Raw genomic sequence first — 9,713 nt, 5'->3', positions numbered from 1 at the left:
TGGACTCAATGAATACTTATCAAGCAAGTACAGTGTTCCAAGGGCAGGGCTCAGTACAAGACAATCCTTGCCTTAAGGAGCTACAGGGTAGTAAAAGAATGTCTAATCAAGCACGTGCCAGTTTGCTGATGATCACAGAAGCCACAGAAAATAAGTGCTGTGGGGTTCCAGAGAAAGGAAATGTCTCCATCGAGGGTGGCTTCATAAAAGCATCTGAGACGGACCTTGAAGAGTAGATCAAATTTCAGGGAGTGAGCATGTGACGAAATAAGCGAGAAATAATGATGACACACAAGGAATAGAGAAAAAAAAAAGACAAATGACAAAAAATCCATCTGAAGAATATCTTCAAAGAACTGCAAAATAAACAAAGAATAATGGTAAGAGAATTTTCTCAAAGCTATGGCCAAATACTGAGACTATAGAAATAGCCTGGGAAACAGAGACAAGGTCATGGGAGAAAGATTATTAGTATGATATTATTAAAAGACGTTGGGTAGGACAGGCAAGATCAGTGTCCTATTAGCCCTTCATAGGCCTCAGCTGACACCCAACCTCTTTGGATTTTCCTTTCTTACCATCACAGGCAGGATGGGTGTTAAAGGCTCCAAGACCCCGCCTCTATCCATCACTACAAGGACAGTGCTCACTAAGAAAGACGTTGATGCCGCATTGACCCAATTTTTCTAGTTTGGTAAAATGTCCCCAAAGTTGCCTGAGTGGCTACCTCCCACCTATACTAGTCCATCCTTCTGCCTCATGGGTGCTAAGTGGCTGTTCTTACAGCCACTTACAGGTATCACATCCACATTTCAGGCAGAAAGGAAGAGGAAGGAGCAAAAGACATGTTGCAACAGAATCTAGCTTTTCCTTTTTAATCAGGAAAGCACTTGAATTGCTGAAAGCCACACCAGGCAGACTTCTGTTGATGACTCATTAGCCATATAGTCATGTGGCCACCCCTAGATGCAAAGGAGTATGGGGAACTTAAGTGTTCTTAAGTAGAATATTGTCACCCAGACAAGACTGAGATTCCATTGAAGAGGATGATGAGGATGATGGAATTTGAAGCAGCAATCAGCTGCAATGATATCAGAGATACATAGCCATCCAATAAATAGCCAAATGACAAGATAGAGGAGGCTGCTGAGAAAGGGCATTCTGAGTGGATAAGGGGGAGGGGATATCTGAGTAATTCTCCATCAGAGGTTCAGGCACCTGCATAGCTTGGCCTCCTGTGCCTGTTGGTGTGAGCATGAGGCCGATAGAGAGGGAGTGGATTGTTTCATTTGCCCCAGGTCACTAAGATAGTTAACCACAAAGCAGGGATGCACACCATTTCCCAACTTGGAGGCTGGGTTCTTTTCACCACCCTATACATTTGCAAACCATGTTCAAGAGGTCCACTGAGAGGTCTCTAGAGGATCTGGTAAGTATCAGGTTGGATACACAGTGGGTAGGGCTCAACTCCTTGGTCCTCTTCACCCAGAGAAGTTTCACCTCTGAGTTTGTCTTATTTAGTGAGCTTCCTTCTCTATGAAATTTAATGTAATAAAAAGGCTATGGGACACCTGGGTGGCTCAGCAGTTGAGCATCTGCCTTTGGCTCAGGGCATGATTCCGGGATCCAGGATCGAGTCCCGCCTCGGGCTCCTTGCAGGGAGCCTGATTCTCCCTCTGCCTGTGTCTCTGCCTCTCTGTATCTCTCATGAGTAAATAAATAAAATATTTTTTAAAAAGACTGAACCATTATTTTAAAAACCATTCTGCCATATAACTGTTGTGTACACTCATTATTTGGTGAACATTTTAAGACAGATCTAATTATGGGACACCTGGGTAGCTCAGTCAGTTAAGTGTCTGACTTTTGATCTTAGTTCAGGTCTTGATCTCAACTCAGGTCTTGATCTCAGGGTCGTGAGTTCAAGCCCTGCATTACCCTCCACACTGGGCATGGAGCCTACTTTAAAAAGGCTGGGAGTGGTGCCTAGGGTGGCTCAGTCAGTTAAGCGCCTGCCTTTGGCTCAAGTCATGATCCCAAGGTGCTGGGATGAAGCCCCACATCAGGCTCCCTGTTCTGTGGGGAGTCTGCTTCTCCCTCTCCCTCTGCTGTTCCCCCTGCTTGTGCTCTCTCGATATCTCTCTTTGTCAAATAAATTAATTCAAAAAAATTTAAAGGTAGATTTAATTATTCCATACATTCATAGGTCCTCTGAGTTCAAAAGTGAGGCCAGTGCACAAGGGGCTCCAGAAACAGTTCATACCTATTTGGTGCCAGCATCAGAAAATAGCACTCTCTAAAATGAAGTTAAAATTAGGGAGGAGGGGGTCAGAAACCTGTAGAGGCAATCCGGAGGGAGCCAGGATAGCCCCAAGTGTCCCTGAGTGGAGTACAGTATGGGCCGTACCCCCTGTGAGCTTGTAGAGGCTGCTTTCAGGCAGCAGGCACTGGAATTTGAGTAAGAAAGGAGGGCCCACAGTGACCACCAGGTGAGTGCAAACAGGCCCACGAGGTGACCCCCCCTGGAAATAGTCAGCTGACCAAAGGGTCACTTACAACTGGGTACAGGTACCACGATGGGAAATTGCATCCTTCCCCATTCCTGCCCACTCCCCCACTTAAGAGTAGTCCCCCCAACCACCTCCCCACCCCCCCACCCCACACTGGATCCTGGCAGAGAGTCTCTCTCTGTTGTCCTGCCCACTGCTCCCTTGCAGTGTATTCAGTAAACTTCTATCTCCTTTGTCCTGCCTTGCGTGAATTCTTCCATCACCCACTCAGCCACCTCCCCCTCCACTCAGCCAGATCCTTAGCCCTGCAAGCTTGGCTGGAGCAGCATGCCTGGGGACAGAGAGTCCTAGAGGAAGGTGTTGGTCTGAATTGAAGAATGGAATGTGTCTGTCTTTAGCTTCTTTTCTTTTTTAAGATTTTTATTTATTTATTCATGAGAGACACAGAGAGAGAGAGAAGCAAAGACACAGGCAGAGGGAGAAGCAGGCTCCATGCAGGGAGCCCGACGTGGGACTCGATCTCAGGACCCCAGGATCATGCCCTGGGCCGAAGGCAGGCGCTAAACCACTGAACTACCCAGGAATCCCCTTTAGCTTATTTTCATTCAATAGTCACACATTGACTGGATGGAAGAAAGAAGGAAGAGAAAGAGTAGGGGTTCCAGTGATGACTCACACGCAGATATCTGGCTTTCAGATCCAGTAGGAGAGAAATCTTCTGACCTCCACACAGAAGAGCTGGCTGCAGCCTGCCTATAGGGAGACCGTGTGCAGTTTTAAAAGACTCCTCCTCAGGGTGAATTAAATAGGTACAGGCAGCCCATAGGCATACAAGCTCAGCAACAAGGGGCACCTTTTGTGCAAATTAGAAAAAAAGACCCCTTCCAGGGGCCCCTGGGTGGCTCAGCAGTTGACTGCTTGTCTTCAGCTCACATCGTGATCCTGGGATCCCGGATCCATCCTCACTGAGCTCCCCACAGGGAGCCTGCTCCTCCCTCTGCCCGTGTCTCTGCCTCTCTGTGTGTGTGTCTCTCATGAATAAATAAATAAACTTTAAAAAAAAAAAAAAGGCCCTTTCCTTTGGGTAGGCAATCTATGCCTTGCTGAGCATGAGGCCAAGGGAGCTGAGCATAGGCTGGAATTCAGGCACACTCACCACCTTTGTGAGTTCATAGGCAGGGCCTAAGTTACCCAGTTCTCCCTGTGCCTCAGGACATCTGTTGGGGTCCACAACCCTGCATTCTACACATCAAAACTTTGTCAGCTCCAGACAACATCTGCCTTAGAAGGGAGAAGGAAGAGGCATGGAGAAACTTCTTTTCTCTTCCTCTTTTGTATCATATGTGGACACAGGTCTGTGCCCATGTGAACACATAAATACACACTTGCACATGCACACATGTAAGGACACACAAAGTCAAAGGTCTGTTGGGTAGAGCTTAAGCCACTGAATGTTTCAGAAAGAACAGTGATACCTAAGATAGAATAGTTGGTGGACTAAAGGTAGGGGTTATTTTACTATTCATAGTTCTTGGGTTTATATGCAATTACATTTTAGAAACCCAACAAGTAAATGGTAAATATGGAATTAAGGAATCACAATGTAGTGAAGTTCAAGGAAGCTGATGTTACTCACAAGAGTAAATGAAGTAGGAGCCATAGGGCATAGGGCCATGGTAAATGATGGGGGAACAGAGGACTGGCTGAGGACAAAGCACAAGCCCAGGGCAGCACATTGACAAGCCCTTGAAACAGGCAGAGGGACCTTCCTCTACAGACTCAACCGCCTCGATGTTCATACTTTGCTAAGGGCAAAAGGCAATCTTAGCTTGACCCCCAGGATGACCCCCAGGATCCTGTAAGTCTTCTTTAAGATAAAAATTCCTTTAGAAAGTTCCTTTATTTCTCTCTTTTTTTTTTTTTTTTCTTAATTTATTCATTCAGGAGAGACAGAGAGGGTGAGAGAGGCAGAGACACAGGCAGAGGGAGAAGCAGGCTCCATACAGAGAGCCTGACGTGGGATTTGATCCAGGGTCTCCAGGATCACATCCTGGGCCAAATGCGGCACTAAACCGCTGAGCCACCCAGGCTGCCCAAGTAAGTTCCTTTATCTCTAAACCCCCAAGATAGGGCAGCCCCGGTGGCACAGCAGTTTAGCGCCACCTGCAGCCCAGGGCATGATCCAGAAGACCCAGGATTGAGTCCCACGTCAGGCTGCCTGCATGGAGCCTGCTTCTCCCTCTGCCTGTGTCTCTGCCTCTCTCTCTCTCTCTCTCTCTGTGTGACTATCATAAATAAAATAAAAATTAAAAAAAAAAAAGACTCCATGTGTTGGAACGTCGCTTAGACCAAGATGGATTTCTATCTTTACTGTTTTCTGTCGTTGTCCTCTACCAACTACTTAAGCTACAAAATTGGGTAATTTCCCCTTGTAAAACTTTTCTAGTGTTCTCCATGGGTTAAAACCAGCGGGTTTTGCCTCAAGGCAAGGCAAAATAAGGCGTGACCCTCACTACATAACCTCCAAGGCACAGTATTTCGGTCCATATGCTGGCACCCATCCATACACTGAACCCATCCTTAGCCTAGGATGCGATGGGGAAGCAGGAGGAGACAGGCCTCCCTCCTACGGGGCCTTTGACGGCTGCGGCTGGAGTGATCATTGCGATTCTGTTCAGGGGGATGCCTTGGGTCACTTTGACACTAGGAACCTCTGACATATCCTGCGCGTGGGACGCCACCCAGGAGTCAAGGGGGGTTTTCTTTGGTAATGGACCTTCTTTACTCTTCTCTTGGAGCATGGGAGCTTCTCTTTCAGTCCCCAAGGACTCTCCCTTGGGGTGTCTTTTAACCACTGGAGACAATTCAGATTGCAAAATTTAGGAAAGGACTGAACTCTGACACTGCATGGCTTCAGTGGGATCTATCCATTAGATCTCCTCTGCAGGAAATAGGGCAAATGGCCCAAACATGTCGGCTCGTAAACTCCCTCCCAATGTTGGATAATGATCTAAATAGGCCTCTTCCAAGTAAACCCAGGATGTTGGAGGAAACACAGGCCATCCCAGACAAAGGGAACTCTGACTCTTACTCTCACTGTTCCTCCTAATAGATGTGGGGGGTTTCTCCCTCACTCATTTCCTGGGTTAATGGAAATAATTGGGGCCAACTGTGGTTAGTCTACCTCAGGATGGGGACTTCAAGGAAGATTCCCAAGTAGCTGCCGAAAGTCTCTTTGTTTCGGGGATTCCCTGTCTTGTCCGGCCTAATATGGACTGCCTCATTCTACTTGTTGGTGGAAAAACATGACGTGGGACCCCTGGGTGGCTCAGCGGTTGAGTGCCTGCCTTCGGCTCAGGGCATGATCCTGGAGTCCTGGGTTCGAGTCCCCCATCAGGCTCCCTACAGGGAGTCTACTTCTCTCTCTGCCTGTGTCTCAGCCTCTCTCTCCTGTCTCTCATGAATAAATAAATAAAATCTTAAAAAAAAACAAAAAAAAAACATGACATTTACTCATCTATCCAAGGGGACAAGCTCTAGAACCAGGAACCCTTTCTCTGCTTTCTGACTGCACTTTGCCTCTTCTATCTCCCCTCCCCCTCCTCCTGTTTCTGCACCACCTTGGGCGCAGCCTAGTAACTGGCTTCTATACCTTCCCTGGTGCCTCTGGCACCATTGGCTCCTACCCTCTCTGTCAAGGAGCAAAGAGCACTCCCTGGAATTAACACTGCCCACTCCAGATTTCCCCACCAGTGTCTCAGGTAAAAATTGGCAATGGGGAACAAAATGACTTTTAAGAGTGAGCCCGGGTGAAACATACTCAATATTCAAGCTAAATTAAGTTCATTGGTTTAGGGCAGCCCCGGTGGTGCAGTGGTTTAGCGCCGCCTGCAGCCCAGGGCATGATCCTGGAGACTCGGGATCCAGTCCCACGTCGGGCTCCCTGCCTGGAGCCTGCTTCTCCCTCTGCCTGTGTCTCTGCCTCTCTCGCTCTCTGTGTCTCTCACGAATAAACAAATTAAACAAGAATAGTAACATGGGATAGTTTTGTGACTCCTTGTTTGAACTACTACTGGTTCTATTTGCTCTCTCAGGTTAAAACTTTCTCTTAAGATATCTGATTCACAGAAATGTGATAGAGTATTCATTTGTAAACAAATTAAAGCATTAACTTTTCTCTCTACTTGAACCCTCTGAAATTTACGTTATCTCCATGGCAATCATATTCATTTGCATAAGTTCAATAAGAATCTGTTTTTGTAAAAGGACACCATTGGAATATTGGTTATTTTACCAAGGCTTTGACTGGAATGTCATATTTGGGACACATGAATAGACTCAGATATGACCAAAAAGCTTTAAGGAACTAAGGTTGGCTTTATGAAATCTGAAGCAATAAAACCCTTTGGAAATGTTGGCCTGATACCTTGCTTATGGAGTTCCCAGCAGCCTCACCAGGTAAGTAAAGAATGTCACTCCCTGGCAGGTGCAGGAAACTCAGGATACTTTGGGGACCTTGTGAAGAGGCATCTGACCAAATCTACAGGTATTGCAGGCACGTCTAATGGCAAATACTTGGCTTGGCCTCTGACCTGGAGAGGCTACTAAAAGTTCAACCTAGAGATTCCTTATAAAAGGTTCCAGTGGGAATCCCTGGGTGGCTCAGCAGTTTTAGCACCCGCCTTCGGCCCACAGCATAATCCTGAAGTCCTAGGATCGAGTCCCACATCAGGCTCCCTGCATGGAGCCTGCTTCTCTCTCTCTCTCTCTCTGTATCTCTCATGAATAAATAAATAAAATCTTAAAAAAAAAAAAAAAAAGGTTCCAGCAAAGCAGATTCTAAAAAGATATATGGGATCATTATTCTTGCTGAGCTTATGTAAATAATTAGGCCAAGTTGATAAAGAAGATGTAGTATATGTATACAATGGAATATTCCTCAGCCATTAGAAACGACAAATACCCACCATTTGCTTCGAAGTGGAGGGACCTGGAGGGTTTTAAGCTGAGTGAAATAAATCAATCGGAAAAGGACAAACATTATATGGTCTCATCATTTGGGGAATATAAAAATTAGTGAAAGGGAATAAAGGGAAAGGAGAGAAAATGAGTGAAAATATCACTGAGAGACTCCTAACTCTGGAAAATGAACAAGGGGTAGTGGAAGGGAAGGTGGGCGGGGGGTTGGGGTGACTGGGTGATGGGCACTGAGTGGGGCACTTGGCACTGGATGTTATGCTATGTGTCGGCAAATTGAACTCCAATAAATTTTTTTTTTTTTTAAATAATAATTAGGCCAAGTTTGTTAAAACTGGACTTGTTTTGCAGACAGGTCAATCAAATCTCTGATTAAGAAATGAGGGCTGTGGGCAGGCCCGGGTGACTCAGCAGTTTAGCTCCTGCCTTCAGCCCAGGGCGTGATCCTGGAGTCCCTGGATCGAGTCCCAGAGTCCCACGTTGTGCTCCCTGCATGGAGCCTGCTTCTCCCTCTGCCTGTGTCTCTCCCTCTCTCTCTCTCTGTGTCTCTCATAAATAAATAAATAAAATCTTTTAAAAAAAAGAAATGAGGGTTATTTTAGACAGACACTGTTTCAATAACACACTTTTGTGAATGTAGTTCTAGTTCTGATTGTCGTGTTTACTTAACCTAGACAACTTTAGGTAAACCTCAGACAAATTGCCACAATAGCTCATGTATAGACAATCTTTTTGTTATTCTGTGGGGATAACAAGGCCCCATGGGAATATAATTAAACAGCTTTAAAAAGGGGGGATTGATTCCCCCAACAATTGCATAACCCAGCTAGCACTCTAACCAATTCTCTGTGGCTGGGATGACAATCAGTTCCCTGAAAGCCAGACATACCCCACTATGGCATTAACTATGGACTTATGGAGATAATGGATGACCCTACTTTATGATTGGATTGGATGATACATTAATGGGATGCCCAAAATTATATGACTGTCTTCTAATGTGACCCAATGACTATGCCACTCTAATTCATGGCCATGGCTTCAATAGGCCATGTCTGGATAGGCCACTGTACTCTGGAGTTTTTAAAAACAGTGATGTGTTTTTATGTTTCATTGTTGTGACCAACTAGCATCCATCTTTGTTCTCTCTTTGAGACCAGAGGATGTTGTTTGGATCATGGAACCTCTTAATAAGTACATGGACAAAGCCCTAAATAACACTCAATGTAAAACTTCTCTATTAAATACTAAAGTAACACAAATGCGTGAAGCAGTTTTACAAAATAGAATGACATTAGATGTTTTAACTGTTACACAAGATAAAACTTGTGCTATTATAAAAGCAATGCTGTGTATATATTCCAGATGACCACAAAAATATTTCTGGGTTTCTATCTAACATAAATACTCAGATTTGTGCTTTAAATAATCTCTTTCCTTAAGTGATTGCTTTAAACTCCTGGACTAGAGGAAAACTATCAAAGGTCAACTGTCAAAGGTCTTTAATTTCTCATTATAATGTTAACCTTAATTTTGTTATTTCTGCCATCTCCGTGACTACTGCGAAGACTCCTTCACTGCCATAACTTCCAGCTGACAGATGATCCTTTCTGCTCAAGGAGATTCATGTGTTGTCCTCATTGGATTCAGCTGCCTTCTCCTTTTTATAACTCCCCGATATGTTCCCCAACTGAATAATATTGACCCACAGGTAGGGACATCTCTACGCCCCTACTCAGCAGGAAGAAGTTACAGATGAGACCTTCCACCTTCAACCTTAAAGATTTAAGGGTCAAAATTGTTCAAAGGGAAATGATGGAGGAACAGAGGACTAGCTGAGGACAAAGCACACTGACAAGTCCTTGAAACAGGCAGAGGGACCTTCCTCTACAGGCTCAACTGCCTCGATGTTCATACTTTGCTAAGGGTAAAAGGCAATCTTAGCCCCACCCCCAGGACCTTGCAAGTCTACTTTAACATGTAAAAAATCATTTAGAAAGTTCCTTTATCTCTAAACCCCCATGATACATGTTGGCAAACATCCCCCAAGCACATGGCCCACCCATACACATCTGAAGGGTCTCGTGACTCAGGTTTTATTAGCCGGTAATAAGTGACTTTTTCCCAACAATAGCTGGTCCCCCCAAGGTCCTGGAAACCCTGCTTCCAAATTCCTTAGAGACTTACCTAATCCCTAACCACCTCCCAACTCCCAGGTATATAATC

The sequence above is a fragment of the Canis lupus genome, chromosome 12 (genome assembly GCF_003254725.2).
Source record: "Canis lupus dingo isolate Sandy chromosome 12, ASM325472v2, whole genome shotgun sequence".
Lineage (NCBI taxonomy): Eukaryota > Metazoa > Chordata > Mammalia > Carnivora > Canidae > Canis > Canis lupus.
Note: the sequence above shows the minus strand (reverse complement) of the source record.